This window comes from Rhipicephalus sanguineus, chromosome 7 (genome assembly GCF_013339695.2).
Source record: "Rhipicephalus sanguineus isolate Rsan-2018 chromosome 7, BIME_Rsan_1.4, whole genome shotgun sequence".
Classification (NCBI taxonomy): domain Eukaryota; kingdom Metazoa; phylum Arthropoda; class Arachnida; order Ixodida; family Ixodidae; genus Rhipicephalus; species Rhipicephalus sanguineus.
Genome location: NC_051182.1, coordinates 20,458,264 through 20,480,655, shown reverse-complemented (window position 1 = coordinate 20,480,655; position 22,392 = coordinate 20,458,264).

Here is a 22,392-nt window from a genome sequence, read left to right as displayed (position 1 = left end):
CGTGTAGTAAGCGAAGGTCACGTACGGAAGGACGGCGTCCCCCGCCTTGTGCTCAACGTCGACGTACATGGCCAGCATGTCGGCGATGGTCTTATTTAGGCGCTCGGTCAGGCCATTGGTGTGTGGGTGGTAGGCGGTGGTGCGGCGGTGGCTCGTCTCGCTGTATTTGAAGATCGCCTGAGTTAGGTCCTTAGTAAAGGCGGTACCTCTGTCTGTGATGAGAACCTCTGGGGCGCCATGACGCAAGACGATGTTCTCTACGAAGAACTTGGCTACCTCGGCGGCACTGCCTTTGGGCAAGGCCTTTGTCTCGGCGTAGCGGGTGAGGTAGTCAGTTGCCACGACGATCCATTTGTTGCCGGAAGCCGACGTCGGGAACGGCCCCAGTAGGTCCATCCCGATTTGCTGGAACGGCTGGTGAGGTGGTTAGATTGGCTGCAGAAGTCCCGCTGGCCTAGTCGGCGGTGTCTTCCGTCGCAGGCAATCTCGGCAAATCTTAACGTAGTGAGCGACGTCGGCAGCAAGGCATGGCCAGTAGTATTTTTCCTGTATTCTGGCGAGCGTGCAGGAAACACCGAGGTGTCCAGCCATCGGGTCGTCGTGTAGGGCCTCGAGGACTTCTGGTCGCAATGATGAGGGCACGACAAGAAGGTAGTCGGTTCGAAGTGGCGAAAAGTTCTTCAGGAGTATGCCATTCCGTAAGAAAAACGACGGCAGTCCTCGCTTTATTACCTTCGGAACAACGGCGGTCTTGCACTCGAGGTACTCCAAAAGGCCCCCGAGTTCCGCGTTGCCATGCTGCCTTTCGGCGAAGTCGTCGGTACTTATAGTTTCGAGCAAGCAGTCATCGTCGTCATCTTGCGGCTGTGCGTCGACGGGGGCACGAGACAGGCAGTCGGCGTCAGAGTGTTTTCGTCCGGACTTGCACACGACGGTAATGTCGAATTCTTGAAGCCTCCGACTACATCGTGCAAGACGATATGAAGGATCCTTCAAGTTAGCTAGCGAACATAAGGCGTGATGGTCACTGACAACTCTGAAGGGCCTGTCATAGAGGTAGGGGCGAAACTTTGACGTAGCCCAGATCAAGGCATTCCTTTTCTTTTGTGGAATAGTTGGCTTCTGCCTTGGATAGTGACCGGCTAGTATAACTGATAACCCTTTCAAGCCCGTCAATCTTTTGCACAAGGACGGCACCGAGTCCTACGCTGCTTGCGTCGGTGTGTATTTCCGTATCGGCGCAATCGTCGAAATGCGCAAGTATGAGTGGCGTTTGTAGGCGTCGTTTAAGTTATTAAAATGCTTGGACTTGCGCCGTTTCGCACCTGAATTCCACGTTAGTCTTGGTGAGAAGCGTCAGTGCTTCGGCGATCCGTGAAACGTTTTTGACGAAGCGTCTGCATTAGGCGCTTAAGCCCAGAAATCAGAGCACGGCCTTCATGTCGGTGGGTGGCGCGAAGTCGGCGATGGCAGCTGTTTTCCGCGGGTCTGGGCGCACTCCAGACTTGCTGATCATATGACCCAGAAACAAGAGCTCGTCGTACGCGAATCGGCACTTTTCTGACTTCAGGCCAATCCGGCCAGCACGGTGTCCATGACGCGCTGGAACGTCGCAGGTGCCGAGCAAAGACCGAAAGGCATGACCTAGAACTCAAAGAGGCCGTCGGGTGTTATAAAAGCGGTCTCTTCTCGGTCTCTTTCGTGTGCTTCGATCTGCCAATAGCCGGCCTTGAGGTCCATCGACGAAAAGTACGTCGCATTGTGAAGTCGATCCAGGGTTTCGTCTACCCGTGGGAGAGTCCTTCTTCGTGATTTTGTTCAGGCACCGATAATCAAAGCAGAAGCGGTGTCCCGTCCTTCTTCACTAACACCACGGGTGACGCCCACGGACTCTTGCACGGCTGGATGATGTTGTGGCGTAGCATCTCTTCGACATGTTTCTTTATCGCTTCGCGCTCTCGAGTCGAAACTCTGTAGGGCCTCTGACGGAGGGGCCTCGCACTTTCCTCTGTTATAATTCGGTGTTTCGCCACCGTACTTTGTCGAACACCGCAGGCGAGGTGTCTCAGAGAAAACTCTTTATTTGGCCGAACTTGTGTCCGAGAAACTGGAAGTTAGTTTACAGCAATACACACGGTATGCACTGATAGCGGCGAACAGAGCATCGGCCGTCGATCAACTGACAAGTGGTGAAGTGCCTCGGCATTTATACATGTGACGTCGAATATTCCAGTCTTATCACTGGTGGTCGCGCAAGCTCTGGAATAATCTAGGCTGTTCGCGGCCTGCGCGCAATCTTAACAAAACAATCTACAACAATCGCGAAGCTTCTCGAATAATGAGGTGCGGTTTGCGCTGAGCGTTGCGACAGGCTTTGTGAGCGAAAACCGAATACAGCAAAAGTGATAATAAGAAACGCACGTGGCAATATAATCGACAATAATCTACGTCGACGCCTTGGAGATTTGTACTTGCATAATGTGTGTATGATACAGCACAGAATGCAGCCAGTTTCTGCCAAATATTAGCCTAAAGTAGATAAGTAAAGGAATAAATAGTGACTGCGCGGCATATTTTGTAGTACCTGTTGTCATATGCGCCAAAAACAAATTGTCTGTTTCGTTTGAGGGCGCGAACTTAATTTCTGGTCACAGCGGCTGCACTTCAGTGGAGGTGAAATGCTAAACGTACCGATGTGGTTGCATTTAGGTTCACGTAAACGACTTCAAGTGGTCGAAATTGATCTGGAGTCTCCCACTGTGGTGTGCCTCCTAATGAGATCGTGGTTCCGACACGACACGTAAAAGCTGTGCAATTATAGTTGTTATTATTATTATTATTATTATTATTATTATTATTATTATTATTATTATTATTATTATTATTATTATTATTATTATTATTATTGCAGTTGTAGTTCTCGTATTATGTGGCTGTCATTCGTTTTATCGTTATTTGTATGTTTTGTGAGGTAAAGCACTAGGCACAATAACAAGGAAGCAGTTTTTACTAGAACGGCAAACGGAATTGTTATAATAATGAACCATTTTATATGCGCATTTTACATGTCAATGCTTCAATCATTCAGGTCCAGTGAAGGTCGCAGTGAGGAAGAACTCACATACCTGTGATTTTCATATTTAGAACTCGCAAAAGCTAAGGGTAAACTAAACGTATATAGGTCAACAGGGCTTGTTGCTGAGCTAGTTGGTCATTACTTGAGCAAAACTGTAATGACGCAAAGACGGGGACGAAGCGCCCGTGTCTGTCTGTTCGTGCCTTGGCTTCGTCCCCATCTTCATTGCGTCATTACAATTTTTCCTCAAGTAAGGGTATAGACGCCTCTGAATGTTTTCGATAAAAAAATTATTGAGCACTGTTGTCGAACACAATTCTTTTGTTTCATAGAAATGGCGCACACGGAGTACGTGCTCTTTGCCGATGACAGATGCGTCCTCACCGGAACATACAATAGCACAGGTAAGAAAACGGCTTAGGCCGCCTTGAGTTATAGGGCTTAGCCAGTGTACATTGGTTTATACATATTGCGATTTCAAGTATATGAACAGTCTCCGCTGATTTTTGCCGGCGCCGTCGCCGCCGTCATGCACCGTATATATATATATATATATATATATATATATATAGATAGATATATATATATATATATATATATATATATATATATATATATTGTCACGTGGTCGTGACGTCGACGAAGACAGCAGTCGGTGTTTGCAGGATGAAACTGTTTATTTGGCCGAACTTGTGGCCGGGAGATGAGAACTAGCAATACAGCAATACACGCTGTACAATAATAGCGGCGAACAGGGCGTCGTCCGTCGATCAACTGACAAGCAGTCAAGCGCGTCGGCTTTTATACAGGCGCTATCGAACTTTCCAGCGATATCGCTGGTGGCGGCGTTATCTCTCGACAAAGCTGGAACATTCTCGTGCGGCGCGCAATCTTAACAGATTGTTCCAAAACAATCGTGAAGCTTCCTACACATCACGGCGAGGCCTGCGCAGCGCGTTGCCCACAGTCTTTGTGGGTGAAGCTTACACTCATGAAATATAAGACTCGCGGCAGGGCTGGGCAAAGATACTTTGAAATTGTATCGCGATACGATACAAGATACTCAGGCAAGAAGTATTGGAGATACAGATACAAGATACTGCCGCAATAATTGTATCCGATACGATACTTGCCAATTGTATCTTAAGATACTTCGATACATTATCAAATTTATTATTATAGATCCATATAATGTAGCAGGAAACGCCTATACACGAAAATGTCTGCTTGGAAATTTCTTAACTGTGACCTATTTTGTTTGACTTGAATGAAATGTCTCTTAGTATCTCAAAAGTTTTGGCCTGCTTGCTCAAAGTACATTAGTTTCCTTCCAAAAGAACTTATTGGGGCTTCTTTAAGCTTCTTCATAGGACAACTCTATAAACTTCGCTGACAGCGGGTCTTGCTTGTCATTTTTTCAATTGATGGGAGTTGCTGCTTAGCTTGTCGACCAGCTAGCGGGTTGCCATATAATCACAGTAACGTCAATAAGAAGCCTTCGCACTATGGCGCAAATACCGGTGTGGACTTTTACCTTCTCCGTAAAGGACAGTTTGCACAGTGCCGTATATCCGGACAGGTGTACAGCAGCAACAACGCTGGTTGCGACTTTTTGTTTTTTTTTTTGGGGGGGGGGGTATGCATGGTGTATACGGGGCTTGAGACCGTTCGCTGGCGGCCCAGCCGGCACACATGACCGCCTCCATCCCATTTGTTTTTATTTTCTAAACAAGTATGTTCGTGAGCTATACAGACATGACTGGTCTCAAGCATTTCTTTCGTGAGAAACACGTGGTCACCATGTGGAACAATACAATGTGGAACCGTGGAACAATAACTCTTATGTTTCAGTCCGCGTAGATTTCACTCGTTGTGTACATCGCTTTCGATGTTTCTCGAATCCTGACTCCAAATCCCCTTGAGAAATGACCTATATATCATAAACGGGAAACGCGTCCTTTCAAATGGCAACGTCATTTTGTTCAAGCTCTCTCCGACCCCACCATCTTCACTGTCCCGGCCTTTGGAGCTAAATTTCGCGACTACGGTCCGCCGGCTATAAGCTGAATTTGAGACCCCTTGTGTATATGTAGATGACGTAAAACTGCAATGAATTTCCATGTCCTACTTAGCTGCTAGCGTAAGGGATTCTTTGTTGATATACTCACTAACGTGCAATCTTTTAGCAATTTTTCTTCAGCGAGAGAACATGGGCAACACAGAAATATCTCAGATGTATTGTACAGTTGCACAAAGCGTCGCAGGACACCGCCGCTATTCGCGATATTGCCGCTTATAGCTTTCATTACGTGGCGATTAGTAATGCGAAAAATATTTAAGAAGGCCTAAAACAGGAAAACAAATTCTAAGTAAAATAGAGAGGTGGTTTTGTATCAAACATTCACTTTGAATGAGTACAGAAACACAATGCACACGGCGTCCAATAGCTATGAGCATCAAGTATCGTAGGTTTGCCTGTTGAGACAATAGAAAATTCAGTGCCTATGGAAAATTGCCTGAAACGGCTCGTAGGGTCGCTCATGAGTAAAACGGAGCATTCGGTATAACAGCGTTTCTCGAACCCCCTTCCCAACATCTTTACGATGGCTTCTAATGATTTCCATTATTATAATGCAAACTCAATTTCGCTATTTTCTTAAGCGGTAAGCAGAATATTTTGTATTATGCACTGAAGGCACGCCCGCATAATAATATATTTGTTTTCAAAATCGCCTTGGCAACGTGCAATTATGTAAACAGTAGTAGAAATAAAGCAGTTAGAAGAGTAAAGCAGAAATCCTATTTTGGAAGCGCGTTACAAAAGACATACTGCGCTGACCAGACCGGGAAAACAGTGCAGAGACCTAGGTAATGTATGTGATGCAAAATGACAGCTAAGAAAGCACTTGGGCTAATGATCAAATTATGATTTCATAAATTCTTTGAATAAATGTAGATGGAAGTGAAAAATACGCTACGCCAAGATATTTTCTGTTAGGTAAACGCTTGCTCTATTAGGTCTAGCATCAGTACCAGTGGTGCTAAAGTTGCTAGAATCTTATTTGCATATAAGTTAACTCATTCCATGCAAGTCAAACTAACATCCACGAGATCCTTCAAATCGCTTATATGTAAAATCCACGCGACGCAAAGCAATCCCATTCTTGCACGCATCACATTTTGTTACGGAGCAAGACGCAAGCGAATCTTCAATAACGACACTGTAACGTCATCAAAATTTGCGCGATAGACGCCGCACGCTGTGGAGCACGCGGCACACGACAGTGGCTAAGAGCAAGTGTCGCGGCATTGGCGCAACTAAAAGGAAAAGAAATCGAGAAAACAAAAGGTACGTGGGCAGGGAGTAGACGTCCGCGTGCTTGTCTTCCTGATCTTCTACCCTCACTGGATGACTCTGGCGTAAAAATGAAATAACGTTACTGCCCTTAGACTTATTCAGATGGCTGAGGGGCACCAGTACCAGCTTCAGAAGCGGAGCTTGGCCAACGATTATTGTTTCGCACGGTTGTGTTGCGATAGAAGTATCTTGTATCTTAAGATACACGATACATTATCGAATGTATCGGAAATACAGATACAGATACTCGTATTTCGAGACGTATCGCGATACAGATACAAGATACCCATAGAGTATCTAAGATAGTATCTAAGATACATGTATCTTCGATACTGCCCAGCACTGACTCGCGGCAATGCCCCCCTCTGAAAAAGCATCGTCCCGATGCTTAAAAACAGAACATGAATACATGCAATACTAAAGAGAACTAATAAAGAAAGCAAACATAAGAGTCCTCAGGTGCGCTACCGAGCATAGTACGGTTTAAGGCGCACCACATGCACGACCTCGGGTCGAGCTCGGCGCCTCTGGGAGTTCGTGATGCCGTCGGGGACAACCTCGTAGTCGAGTACGCCGAGACGTCGAAGTACCCTATACGGTCCGAAGTATCGTCGAAGAAGCTTCTCGCTCAGTCCGCGTCGTCGTATTGGCGTCCAGACCCAGACACGGTCGCCGGGCTGGTACTCGACGAAGCGTCGTCGAAGATTGTAGCGGCGGCTGTCAGTGTGCTGCTGGGTCTTGATGCGCAGGCGGGCCAGCTGTCGAGCTTCTTCGGCACGTTGTAAGTAAGCGGCGGCGTCGAGATTTGCTTCGTCGGTGACGTTGGGTAACATGGCGTCGAGCGTCGTCGCCGGGCTCCTTCCGTAGACCAACTTGTACGGCGTCATCTGCGTCGTTTCTTGGACGGCCGTGTTGTAAGCGAAGGTCACATACGGAAGGACGGCGTCCCATGTCTTGTGCTCAACGTCGACGTACATGGCGAGCATGTCGGCGATGGTCTTATTTAGACGCTCGGTGAGGCCATTGGTGTGCGGGTGGTAGGCGGTGGTGCGGCGGTGGCTCGTCTCGCTGTACTTCAAGATCGCCTGAGTTAAGTCCGCAGTAAAAGCGGTACCTCTGTCTGTGATGAGGACCTCTGGGGCACCATGACGCAAGACGATGTTCTCCACGAAGAACTTGGCTACCTCGGCGGCACTCCCTTTGGGCAAGGCCTTTGTCTCGGCGTAGCGGGTCAGGTAGTCAGTCGCTACGACGATCCACTTGTTGCCGGAAGTCGACGTCGGGAACGGCCCCAGTAGGTCCATCCCGATTTGCTGGAACGGCCGGTCAGGTGGATCGATTGGCTGCAGAAGTCCCGCTGGCCTAGTCGGCGGTGTCTTCCGTCGCTGGCAATCTCGGCAAGTCCTAATGTAGTGGGCGACGTCGGCAGCAAGGCGTGGCCAGTAGTATTTTTCCTGTACTCTGGCGCGCGTTCGGGAAACACCGAGGTGTCCAGCCGTCGGGTCGTCGTGTAGGGCCTGGAGGACTTCTGGTCGCAATGATGAGGGAACGACGAGAAGGTAGTCGGTTCGAAGTGGCGAGAAGTTCTTCTTCAGGAGAACGCCGTTCCGTAAGAGAAACGACGGAAGTCCTCGCTTGAATACCTTCGGAACCACGGCGGTCTTGCACTCGAGGTACTCAATAAGGCTCCCCAGTTCCGCGTCGGCCCGTTGCCTTTCGGCGAAGTCGTCGGCACTTATAGTTCCGAGGAAGCAGTCATCGTCGTCGTCTTGCGGTGGCGCGTCGACGGGGGCACGAGAAAGGCAGTCGGCGTCAGAGTGTTTTCGTCCGCACTTGTACACGACGGTAATATCGAATTCTTGAAGCCTCAGACTCCATCGTGCGAGACGACCTGAAGGGTCCTTCAAGTTAGCTTGCCAACATAAGGCGTGATGGTCACTGACAACTTTGAAGGGCCTGCCATAGAGGTAGGGGCGAAACTTTGACGTAGCCCAGAGAATGGCAGGCCTGGCGGAGAAGGTGGCACCGTCTACTATCAATACACCGGCACCTGTTGACGTTAGCCCGACATTATCGGCCATTGAGCGAGACCGCCTTCTTGCGCTGATCCACAAGTTTCACGGCTGCTTCTCATCCACTTCCAGAGTTGGTCAAACACCGCTCACGAAACACCGCATCATCACAGACTCCGATGCCCGACCCATCCGGCAAAATCCTTATCGCGTTGCCCCAAAGGAGCGTGAGGCAATTCAAAAGCAGGTGAAAACGATGCTGGAAGATGGCGTCATTCGGCCATCTAACAGTCCTTGGGCATCGCCTGTAGTACTAGTGAAAAAGAAGGACGGCAGCTTGCGTTTCTGCGTCGACTACAGGAAGCTCAACCAGATCACAAAGAAGGATGTTTATCCTCTGCCGCGTATTGATGATTCCCTGGATAGACTACGAAACGCCCGTTACTTTTCGTCAATGGATTTAAAAAGCGGCTACTGGCAAATTGAGGTGGATGAGAGAGACCGTGAAAAGACCGCCTTTGTCACGCCTGACGGACTTTATGAATTTCAGGTGCTTCCCTTCGGTTTGTGTTCGGCGCCAGCAACGTTTCAGCGTCTACTGGACACTGTGCTATCGGGACTTAAGTGGCAAACCTGCCTGGTGTACCTCGATGACGTGATTGTCTTTTCTGCAACGTTCGAGGAGCACTTAAGAAGACTGGAAACAGTTTTTGACGCAATAAGCTCGGCCGGTCTGACATTGAAACCCGAAAAATGCCACTTTGGCTTTCACGAACTTCAATTCCTAGGTCACGTCGTCAGCAGCCAAGGAATCCGACCCGATCCGGATAAAGTTGCTGCCGTGGCGAATTTCCCGACCCCATCGGACAAAAAATCAGTGCGACGTTTTTTGGGACTTTGTGCCTATTACCGGTGATTTATTGCGAAGTTTTCGCGCATCGCATGGCCATTGACCCAGCTTACCAGGGAAGATATCCCATTCGCATGGGGCAAAGACCAGCAACGGGCATTTGAGGAGCTTCGCCAACGCATGCAAACGCCTCCCGTGCTCGCCCACTTCGATGAAGACGCGCCAACGATATTGCACAGAGACGCTAGTAATGTGGGCCTTGGAGCAGTACTCGTACAGTGGCAGGACGACAGCGAAAAGGTGATCGCTTACGCCAGTAGGACGCTGTCCCGAACAGAAGCCAACTACACTACGACCGAGAAAGAATGCCTCGCAATGGTATGGGCAGTCCTCAAATTTCGCCCGTATTTGTACGGTCGCTCGTTCACCGTTATCAGCGATCACCATTCGCTCTGCTGGTTAATTAATTTGAAAGATCCATCCGGCCGTCTCGCACGCTGGAGTCTTCGGCTCCAAGAGTTCGACTTCACTGTTGCCTACAAATCGGGAAGACGACACGCCGATGCCGACTGTCTTTCTCGGTCTCCCGTTGAAACAGCAGACCAAGACGACGACGACACGGCCTTTTTGGGAGTCCTGGACACTGCCGCTTTTTCGCGACAGCAGCGGGACGACGCTGAACTGCTGCCGCTCATTCATTACCTTGAAGGACGAACCAATAGCGTGCCGAAATTATTTGCAAGGGGGCTGGCGTCGTACTGCTTGCGCAACGACGTTCTTTACAAAAAGAACTTTTCACCTCGTGGCAGCAGCTACTTACTCGTCGTTCCCTCATCGCTCCGACGTGAGGTCCTGCACGCCTGCCACAACGAGCCGACCGCCGGTCACTTGGGCTACACTCGGACATTGGCAAGGATTAGGCAGAACTATTTCTGGCCGAAACTTGCCACGGTCGTGAAAACTTACGTGCAGACATGTCTAGATTGCCAGCGCCGCAAGCCGCCATCCATCAAGCCAGCCGGCCTGTTGCAACCTATTCATGTGCCGACAACGCCATTTGCACAAATCGGCATGGATTTTCTGGGCCCCTTCCCCACGTCTACTGCTGGAAATAGATGGATAATCGTCGCCACCGATTACCTCACCCGATACGCCGAGACAGGAGCTCTGCGACGGGCAACAGCGGATGAAGTGGCGCGATTTTTATCGAAGCCATCGTTTTAAGGCACGGTGCTCCCGCAGTTATTATCACTGACAGAGGTACCGCGTTCATGGCCGAGCTTTTGGACACCGTTCTGCGACTAAGTGGGACCGCCCACAGGAAGACAACGGCGTATCATCCACAGACCAACGGGTTAACCGAACGTCTCAACAGGACCCTGGCTGACATGATAAGCATGTACGTAGATGTAGAGCACAAGAACTGGGACGACATCCTACCCTACGTCACATTCGCGTATAACACGGCTCGTCAGGAGACCACTCGGAAGACACCCTTCAGTCTCGTTTACGGCCGTGAAGTTACAACTACGTTAGACGCGATGCTCCCTCATGAAAATGATGGCACAGAGACGGACGCTGAAGAATTTACGCAGCGAGCAGAAGAAGCTCGGCAACTTGCCCGGTTGCGAATCACCGAACAACAGGACTATGACGCCAGGCACTACAATCTCCGGCACAGACCCGTCACATACAACGTGGGCGACAAAGTGTGGGTTTGGACACCTATTCGTCGTCGTGGACTCTCTGAAAAGCTGTTGCGGAGATACTTCGGGCCTTACGAAGTCCTCCGACGCATCAGTGACGTCAATTACGAGGTTGTTCCGGGCGGCCTTCAGTGTTCCAAACGCCGAAGACATTCACCAGAAATCGTCCACGTGCTTCGGATGAAGCCATACTTTCAGTGACTAACTACGCAGTGTTTTTTACCCTGTTTTCTGGGCTTTCATCATCGGGACGATGTTTTTTTTTAAAGGGGGAATAATGCCGCGCGTATGTGCCAGTAGCGTCGACAATGAAGCAGCGCGAGGACACTGGCCCCAGTGCAAGGACGAAGAAGACGTTGTTGTCATTTCAGCTACTGATAAAGCGTATTTGTTGGTCGTTCTCCTTTTGATCGTCGATCCCGCGTCGTTACAATATATATATATATATATATATATATATATATATATATATATATATATATATATATATATATATATATATATATATTGTGACGCAACAGTTAACGCGACCTTTATTAGGCCCCGAAGGCACGGTGAAGCGACCACGCCCGAGGCACAGATCTCACAATGAAGCACGTTCCGACCACCGCTGAAGACGAGGAAAACCCATGATGATGAACATGCATGAAGAGGGTAGATATGTCTAATGAACGCCCACACTAACTGCCCCCCCCCCCCCCCACGCGAGAGCGGTCATCCTGACCGCAGTTTAAAGCGAAGGAGAGCGCCTTGTTAAAGGCTTCATGCGCGATACGTGGACTCTCTCTGCAGCCCGGCAGCGGCGGTCCACTGGGAGAACAACGGGTGCCACGCGATAGTTGATGGGAGACGTTTGCTCCAAGACCGTGTAGGGACCAATAAAGTGTAACTGAAATTTGTCGCACATACCAGGATTGCGAACGGGTGAAAGAAGCAGCATTTTCTCGCCAGGGCTGAAGGACACGGCGCGATGAGATGCATCATAGTCAAGCTTGCGCTCCTGTTGCCTTGCTTCAGTGGTGGCGCGGGCCAGCTGGCGGCAATGAAGCAGCTGGGACACGTATTTTACTGGTGGATGGAGATGGTTTAACAGGCGCAGAGAAGAAGGAAACGCCAAGGAAAGAATAGGGGAAATGACGATGGACGAGATAGAGCAGCGAGTAACCTTTTGTACGCTGTACGGAGGTATTGTACGCGAAAGTCACGAAGGGCAAAATTGCGTCCCAGTTGCTGTGGTCCGGTTGGATATACATGGATATCATGTCCGACAGCGTGCGATGAAAGCGTTCAGTTAGCCCTTTCGTTTCAGGATGGTAGCTGGAGCTTGTTTTTGTGGGTGGTGCCGGATGCCTTGAGCACTTCATCAACGAGTTGTGAAATAAATGCCTTTCCACGATTGCTCAGGATGACACGAGGTGCCCCGTGATGAAGGATTTGGGCTCGAAGTATAAAATCAGCAACTTCGGAAGCTGATGCAGAAGCCACGGAAGCTGTATCTGCTTAGCGTGTCGGATGGTCGACAGCTGTAACTATCCATCGATTACCGGTGACTGTCATAGGAAGCGGACCGTACAGATCGATGCCAACTACCTCAAATGGTTCCAGCGGACACGGGAGTGGTTGTAGTAGTCCGCTTTGAGCTGATGTGGGGAGCTTTCGACGCTGACAAAGCGCGCACGAAGCAACGTACTTCGCTACACTTGTGGACAAGCCCGGCCAGTAGTAGTGACATCTGATGCGATCGTACGTTTTCTGAAATCCCAAGTGTCCAGCGGTCATGTCGTCGCGGCATGCCTTGAGGACTTTGTTTTTTGTTTGTTTATTAATACTGTCAACCCCAAGTTGGGGTTTTTACAGGAGTGGAAAACACATACAATGAAATAGCATACACATAAATGCTGAAGTTCAAGCGAAAAAAAAGAAAGAAGATATGGTCACGAAATACGTTACAAAATAGATACATACAGCGAACACAGGCATTTACACTAAAAGACAAAATTAAACACAGGTATGTGCGCTTGCATTCTGCGCATTGAAAACCAACAATTCACAAAGCGAGAGGCAATATACATTGACATCGTGAAAACAGGAATAAAAAAAAATAACAGAAAAAACACTATGACGCATCTGTTTCGGAGAACATAAGCGATTCTAAAGCTGCAGAAAACGCTGTGATAGAGGAAGACATCGCGACTGTGTTTGGTAGTTCATTCCATTCTTTAATTGCCCTCGGAAAGAAGCTGTATTTAAATGCGTCGTTTCGGGTGGCTGGTGGCTGTATATATAAAGTGTGTTTGTGTCTAGAGCGCGGATCTGCAGAAATTTCAAAGAAATCTAATGAGTTAATTTTAACCTGGTTACGAATAATGAGGAATAGAAATTTCAAACGGTCATACTTAGTTCTAAGTTCTAAGGCTTGTAGGTTTGCACGGTTGCAAAGTTCGGAACCAGAGTGCATGCGTTGATATTTATTGAATATAAACCTGGCAGCCATTCTTTGAACTTTCTCCAGTTTATATTGGCTAGTGGTGGTGTGATGGTTCCATACTATTTTAGAATATTCAATTATTGGTCGTGCTAACATTTTGTACGCAAGACTTTTCACTTCGGGTGTTGCGTCATGTAACCTTCGCCTCAGACCCCATAGAGTTTTGTTTGCCTTTCTATAGGTGACGTCTATGTGAGTATTCCACCTCAAATCTGGAGTGAATATTAGCCCTAAATATTTATATTCTGTTACCCTTTTTAGATCGTGGGAACCAATATTGTAATTATATTTGAGAGGTGCCTTTTTTCTTGTTATGCTCATGCAAACTGATTTTACGGGGTTTAGGGTCATCTGCCATTCATTACACCATAGTAAAATTTTGTTTAAGTTCAGGTCTACCTGGTCTCTCAGGGATGTGATCTTGTTATATATAACGCAGTCATCTGCAAACAATCTCATGGGAACAGACAAATCTGAGGGCAGGTCATTTATAAAAATAAGGAGTAAAAGAGGCCCCAGAACACTGCCTTGAGGTACGCCGGATCTGACGGGTCTGGACGTCGATTTAATTTTATTTATTTCTACGTACTGTGTACGAGAATAGAGGTATGAAATGACCCATTGAGTAATATTTGAGTTTCTGAATATTTCATTTACTTTTAGTAAGAGTTTGGGATGCGAGACCTTATCGAAGGCTTTGGCGAAATCTAAGAATATTAGATCAATCTGTTCCCGTCGATTAATTGCCTGCGCAAAATCGTGGACTGTAACAACAAGCTGCGTTTCTGTAGATAATCCTCTTCGAAAGCCGTGTTCCACTTCGGCGGGTGTGTGCTTGAATGTGCCTTCTTCTTCGTCCTTGTTTTTGAGTTTCGCTGGTTTCCTCGCACCTAAACATGAGGGAACTGTAAATAATGCCTTCCCTGACTAAGAGAGCAACTCCACCGCCTCTTCCATCACGATCCCATCACGATCCCTCCGAGCTCGAAGAGAGCGAGCGAGAACGGGCACCCAGCGTTGACCGTCAGGATGGTAGATGATAAGAAGTGCTGTGCCAACACGTGTCATACGTCATCCACCGTCTTGTGTTACGTCATAGGCCAGCCGCCAATATATACTTCATTGTCTGCTAAATAAAGCATTCTGCGTTGGTTACTGGGCTGGCTCTGTCACTTTGGCGTAAGCTACAACAGTGGCGACGACGATGGCATTCACGATTTCTGGGCACTGAATGTAACCACCACCTTCGCCTACCACCATGGAACGTCGGCGGCCATGGCCATGGCTACGAGTCTCGGCACCTCAAGTTTCGACGAAAATCAAGATAAGTGGTAGATTTACTTGACTCAGCTGGAGGCATTCTTTGAAGTAAATGATATTCACAAAGAGGATAAGAAAAGGGCGCTTTAGATTTCGACGCTATCAGCGGAGGTGGTAGGCGTTATTGCGGGACACTGCGCTCCCCGTAAAGTAAATGAGCTGAGTTACCAAGAAGCACTCGCGCTCTTAAATGCCCACTAAGCGCTGAAGAGTAACGAAGTTGCCGCGAGTTATAAGTTCTTCACTAGGGACCAAACGGCCACTGATGCTGTCCGAGACTATGTCGTTGAGCTCCGCTAGCTGGCAGATAAGTGTAACTTTGACACCGGCTTTGACAGTATGTTACGTGACCGCATCGTTTGTGGCATCGACATCGCGCTGTGCAGCAGACGCTGCTCGAATGAAGTGAGCTCACATTGGCCGAAGCGGTAAACATTGCTACGGCTGCCGAAGCCGCTGCGCAGGAAGTTAGCGCCATGACCAAACCTGAGACGGCAGCGGTGTGCAGTTTAGCTGGAAAATCGCGCAAGTATCAAACCACCTCCAGAGATAAGAAGCAACGGGTTGCAGATTGCGCACGCTGCGGAAGCCAAGATCATCAAGCATATGATTGCCCGCACCAAAGAGAGAAATGTTTTCGGTGTTGGAAGACAGGTCATTTCGCAAGAAAATGCCGCTCCCAATCGAGGCTCAGGGCTCGTGGCAGTGCTTGCGCCGTTCTGTATGAGAGCACTGTATCTGAAACCGAGGAAAGTGATATTTCAACAGTGTTCACTGTACAAGAGGTACGGGAGAAGCAACGTCTGCTACAGGCGTATCGCAGGGTCATCCGTTGGGGGGGGGGGTGCCCCTGAACATGATCATTGATACGGGATCACCATTTTCAATAATCCCGCAAGAAGTTTATCTCAAGCATCGCCTGAGGTGGCCGCGGTTATCGAAATGCAAACAGACGCTCAGCTGCTACCTGGACAAGTTGCCCATTGTCGGTGAACTACAGCGTCAAGCCCAATTTTCAGGCAAAGCTGTCCCTGCCACCCTGACCGTTATAGGGTGTTCTGGTACTAGCCTTCCGATTGACTTCCTCTGAACAGTGCAATCGATGTCAGTTGCTTGCGACAGCCTCTGCACAGAGTTTCACGCACTTTTTGATTCTGGGCTCGGAAGAATTCGTGGGCCTCCTGTGAAATTCCACCTCCGAGAAGACGCCCAACCTAAGTTCCACAAGGTGCGGCCTATCCCTTACGCTCTTCGCGAGAAAGTGGAAACGGAGCTGGAACGCTTAGTGAGTGAAGGCATATTATCGCCTATAGCACATACAGAGTGGGCGGCATCAATAGTGCCGGTACTAAAGAAAGACGGGTCATTCCGCATCTGCGGTGATTGTAAGACCACTATTAATGCTGCGTGCATAACTGAGCAGTATCCACTACCTAACATCGAGGATATTTTCTTGTCACTTCGTGAGGGATCTCTTATCACTACATTGGGATCTGAAGGACGCATATAACCAGCACCCCTTGGATGAGGAAGCGAGAAAGTTGGCCGTGATAAACACGTACAAGGGGCTGTTCTGCTGTAACCGTCTCCCGTTTGGAGTTGCCTCGGCTCCCGCGATTTTAGATGCGAAGTATCTTAAGGCGGAGCTCAATCCGGTGGTGGTGGTGGTGGTGGTGGTGGTGGTGGTGGTGTGCGGCGTGACCACCCTTACTGCGCATGCGCATACCCTCTCCACACACCTCCTCTCCACTCACCCTCTCCCCATCCCCTCTCCACTTTCCCTCTCCCCTTCCCCTCTCCACTTTCCCTCTCCCATTCCCCTCTCCACTTTCCCTCTCCTCTTCCCCTTTCCACTATCCCTCCCCACTTTCCCTCTCCCCTCTCCACTCTTCCACTGAAACGCGGGCTAGACATGCCGAAATTCTCTCCTGCGCAACGCCGCGATGAGCTCGAGCGCATGCGCGTCCCCTCCCCTTCTCCCTCCTCTCCTACGCTGCCCCCTCTCGCCCGCCTGTCGACCGCGTTCCCCGCTCGCCCTGTGAGAATTAACGGCCGGGCTAGATGGAAGATACGACGCGCGTAGCGTCCCTCTTCGCGTTCCACGACGCGAGGTCGGTAGCATGCCCAACGAACGCCAACGAAACGCGATCGTGCAAGTGCTCCGGCTTCGCATCGCCTCATGGTCCCCTTTAGCGGGAGATGGTGTAATTTTTATTTCAGCGGCGCATGGAAACCGTCCTGGCTCGCCTTCCAGCCGTGCAGGTGTACTTGGACGACGTAGTAATAGCCGAGCGTCCAGACAGTAACGACTCCGTGCTCCGGGACGTTGTGCACCGGCTACAGGAAAACGGTGTCAAGCTGAAGGCAGAAAATTAAAGACTCAATCGTCTATTTGGGGCACCGGATCGACAAAGACGGCTTGCACCCGTTGGAAAAGAACCTGGCTGCAATACGCGATTCACCACGGCCTACGAATGTAAGCGAACTGCGCTCGTTTTTAGGTCTGCTGTCGTATTATCACCGGTTCCTGCCACACATGTCAGCGATGTTGGCCCCCTTGTATAAGCCTTACTTTTGCAGAAGACTGGAACTGTCGAGCGCAGAAGGTCTGCTTTACTGGGGTCATAGAGTTATCATACCCTGCACGGCGCGGGGCCCATGCTCTCAGAGCTACACCGGTCACACCAGGGAGCATCTGCGATGAAAAGACTGGCTCGGTCGCTGTCCTGGTGGCCAGGGTTGGATGGTGAGATCGAAAATCTCGCCCGTTCATGCATGCCATGCGTACAAGCTCAAACAATGCCAAATCGCCAGGAGCCTATCAGTTGGCCAGAAACCGGGATGAAGTGGTCACGGCTTCACATTGATTATGCCGGGCCAATAGACGGGCGCATGCTGCTGATAGTCGTCGACTCGCACACGAACTGGATCGAGGCACTCGCGGTCAGGTCGGCAACCACCGAAGCCACAATAACACGTCTTCGCGAATTATTCGCGCGTTTTGGCTTGCCGCAAACTGTAGTGTCAGATCATCATCATCATCATCATCATCAGCCTGTCTACGCCCACTGCAGGGCAAAGGCCTCTCCCGCCAATCAACCCGGTCCTGTGCTTTCTGCTGCCACGTAATACCTGCAAACTTCTTAATCTCATCTACCCACCTACTTTTCTGTCTCCCCCTCACGCGTTTGCCATCTCTTGGAATCCAGTCAGTTACCCTTAATGACCACCGGTTATCCTGCCGACGTGCTACGTGCCCGGCCCATATCCATTTCTTCTTCTTGATTTCAACTATGATGTCCTTAACCTGCGTTTGTTCCCTGACCCACTCTGCTCTCTTCCTGTCTCTTAAGGTTACACCTATCATTTTCCTTTCCATCGCTCGCTGCGTCGTCCTCAATTTAAGTTGAACCCTCTTTGTAAGTCTCCAGGTTTCTGCTCCGTAGGTAAGTACCGGTAAGATGCAGCTGTTATATACCTTCCTCTTGAGGGATAGTGGTAGATTACCATTCATGATTTGATAATGCTTGCCGAATGAGCCCCAACCCATCCTTATTCTTCTAGTTATTTCACTCTCATGGTTCGGCTCCGCGGTTACTACCTGTCCTAAGTAGACGTACTCCTTTACAACTTCCAGTGTCTCGCCACCTATCGCAAAGCGATGTGCTCTGCCAAGATTGTTCCACATTACTTTAGTTTTATGCATATTAATTTTCAGACCTACTCTTCTACTTTCCGTATCCAGTTCAGTAATCATGAGCTGCAATTCGTCTCCCGCGTTACTCATCAATGCAATGTCGTCAGCGAATCGTAGGTTACTGAGATACTCTCCATTAACTCTTATCCCTAACTCTTCCCAATCTAGGGCCCTGAAAACCTCCTGTAAACACGCGGTGAATAACATTGGAGAGATCGTGTCTCCCTGCCGTACGCCCTTCTTTATTGGGATTCTGTCGCTTTCTTTATGGAGGACTATAGTGGCTGTGGATCCGCTGTAGATTTCTTCCATTATGTTTATATAGGCTTCGTCGATGCCTTGATTCCGCAGTGCCTGCATGACTGCTGATGTCTCCACCGAATCAAATGCCTTCTCGTAATCTATGAAGGCTATGTATAGGGGTTGGTTGTATTCCGCGCATTTCTCTATCACCTGATTGATAGTATGAATATGGTCTATTGTTGAGAATCCTGTACGAAATCCTGCCTGGTCCCTTGGTTGATTGAACTCTAATGTTGTATTAATTCTGTTAGCAATTACTTTTGTAAATAGCTTGTAGACAACGGACAGTAAGCTTATGGGCCTGTAATTTTTCAGGTCCTTGACGTCCCCTTTCTTATGGATCAAGATGATGTTGGCATTCTTCCAAGATTCTGGTATCCTCCCCGTCGAGAGGCACTTCGTATACAGGGTGGCCAGTTTCTCTAACATAATCTCTCCACCGTCTTTCAACAGATAACGGGCCCCAGTTTGCAAGTCAGCAGTTTGCCCAGTTCATGACAGAAAACAAGATAACGCATCTGCGCAGTGCCCCGTACCATCCACAGTGTAACGGGCTTGCGGAACGCGCAGTTCGCACTATCACGGACGGACTTGTCAAACATTCGATGGTGAACGACCTCGACGCCAAACTAGCGCGAGTATTCCTAGGCTACCGACGCCGCCCCTACCGTGCGGAAAGTCTCCTTCGGAACTGCTGCTTAATTATCAAGTTCGTTCACGCTTGAATACATGTGTGCCATCTTTATCTCGGAGTCGTTTCCAGCCTTCCAGATTCCAGCCCGGGGACCCTGTGTGGGTGCGCAACTTTGGACACGGGAGGCCGTGGTGCCCAGGCGTCATCAAAGGCACCGAAGGTTCGCGCCTCGTGACAGTCGACACACCAGGTGGACCAACCCGGCGTCACTTAGACCAGATTCGGCCGCGGGTGTCTAGGTCACCCGGGACTCCAAGGGCGGAGACTTTCGAATCAGTACCGCCCAGCCCTGACAACGGGGAGCAGCAGGAGTTACCACGAGAGGAGCGGTTAAGCCTGTCGACTCCAGCACGCAAGGACGCTGTTTCCGTTCCTTCTAAAACGCCACCAACATCTCTTCCAGCCGTGGGGGCTTCCCCAACTCCTCCGGTCTTACGAAGGTCTACACGTCTACGAAGACCCGTGCAAAGACTCAATCTTTAAAACAAAGGGGGAAGTGATAAGAAGTGGTGTGCCAACACGTGTCAAACGTCATCCACCGTCTTGTGTTACATCATAGGCCAGCCGCCTATATATGCTTCATTGTCTGCTATATAAACCATTCTGCGTTGGTTACTGGGCTGGTTCTGCCACTTTGGCGTAAGCTACAACAGTAGATATGGCGGTACAGAACGCAGTTGTCGAGCTTGCATTGCGTCAGCTGTCGACGAAGACGGGCGTTAGGGGGCCGAGGCGGTCCATAAGGCGGCGACAGTAAGGATCAGCGCGGTGGTGAGATAAGAATGAACCACACTCGTTCGAATAAGTCGGACCCATAGTAGCTAAGCATGAAACGTGTGGAGAAGGGACGGCCGAGAGCTCGTCGCGTGCGGTAGTGGTGGTGCCGTTATATGGTTCCGAAGGAAGCGCGCAGCGCCAAAGCGCGTCGGCGTCTTGGTGTTTTTTCCCCGACATGTATGTAATACTGAAGTCATATTCTTGCAAACGAAGAATCCAGCCATTAAGGCGGCCAGACAAGTTCTTGAGTGTCGAGAGCCAGCACAAGGCGTGATGGTCTGTAACCACAGTAAAGTGGCGGCCGTGAAGGTAAGGTCGAAACTTCTGTACAGACCAAACGAAGGCTAGGCACTCCTGCTCGGTGATAGTATAATTCTTTTCGGCGGGTGTCAGTACACGGCTGGCGTATGAGACGACCCTCTCGCGTGAGCACTTGTCTCGCTGTAGCTGAATACCACCAATTCCATCACCACTAGCATCCGTATGCAGGAGTGTAGGTGCGGTTTCATCGAAATGGCAAAGGACTGGTTCGGACGTGAGGGCACACTTCAGATGGACAAACGCCGATTCACATTCAGGAGACCACACAAAGGGAACGCCGGAGCCGACCAGCTTGTGCACGCTGATTCCACGTAAGCTCCAACAAACGATGGCTGGTCGACCTCTTCAAGTTATTTCATAATTTTATATATTACTGCCTGATGAGTGCAAAGAAGAGATCCGGAATTTGTTTTGCCGCCAAAAATTATTTCGAAGCACAGGAAATCAATAATGACGGAAAGGTGGAGTGGAGCGCTCATCCGCTCTTCTGTTTTGGCCAACTTTCGTTATGAATTGCACAAAATATATTAAAGTTAGGTAGCTGAAATTTCTTTAACTGAATATATGCATGTTTTTGCCTCTGCTGATGTATTTTTAGTTTTTATGGTAGTGTAGATGTTTTTATACAAAACCTCAAAATTCGCCCACGAAACGTTATTTTCTTTACTTTGCAGGTCCTTATCTCAAAAAAGCCTAGTAGCAGAGCGACGAAAACTCCACATTACGTTGTTCGCATGTTTATCTACCAAACTGCCGTATTTTATATTTATATAACGTTTCAGTAAAGAGATATGATCGGGCTAATTTCACGAAAACACCGAACAATGGAAATTCCTGACGACAATTAAAAAAAACCCCATTTTTTTTGCATTTCTTAAGCTTTGTCCACTTATTATCGTCTACATCTGCTTTCACAATCATTAAAAAGATTTTGCATATTGTCGTCGCACTAATAGTTACTGCCCCTCACATGAGACCCTTAAGCAAGGATTGTCAATTCCGACTTCTTGCCTAGCAAGTGTATAAAATGCAGCCGGATTGAATTTCTTTTTATTAAAAGGCCAGCAGGTGCCGAAAAAGGTGTCGCCGGCACTGAATACGTTAATTTTGAATATATTCGGTGACTGCAGCGGCCACGAGCGCGGGGCTACAGAGCAGGCGCGCGCGCACCCGAGATGCTCGCTAAAAATACCTGAGCAGAAGAAATTTCAGCTACCTAACTTTAATATGTTTTGTGCAATTCATAACGAAAGTTGGCCAAAACAGCAGAGCGGATGAGCGCTCCACTCCATCTCTTCGTCGTTATTCATTTCCTGTGCTTCGAAAAATTTTTGGCGGCAAAAAAAAATTGCGGATCTCTTCTTTCCACTCATCAGGCAAAAATATATAAAATTTTGAAATAAATTTAAGAGCTCGACCAGCCATCGTTTGTTCATTCTTACGTGGAATCACCCTACAAAGCCGAAGCGATAGAGGCGAAGTCTCGAATGAATCGGCGAAAATAGGAAGCGAGGCCAAGGCAACTGCGCAAATCTTTGGCTTTTTCAGGACGCGGTAAGTGCTGGACAGCGGAACTCTTGTCTGGATCTAGACGAATGCCGTCCTTGTTTACGATGTGACCTAGCACTCTGTCTTGCTCGCAAAACGGCACTTCTTGGTGTTCAGCTGAAGGCCTGCCTTGGCAAGACATGTGAGAACTTCGTCCAGACGTTGCAAGTGCTGATGGAATGATGACGAGAAAATAACGATATCGTCCAAGTAGCACAAGCAAGTTTTCCATTCAGGCTTCG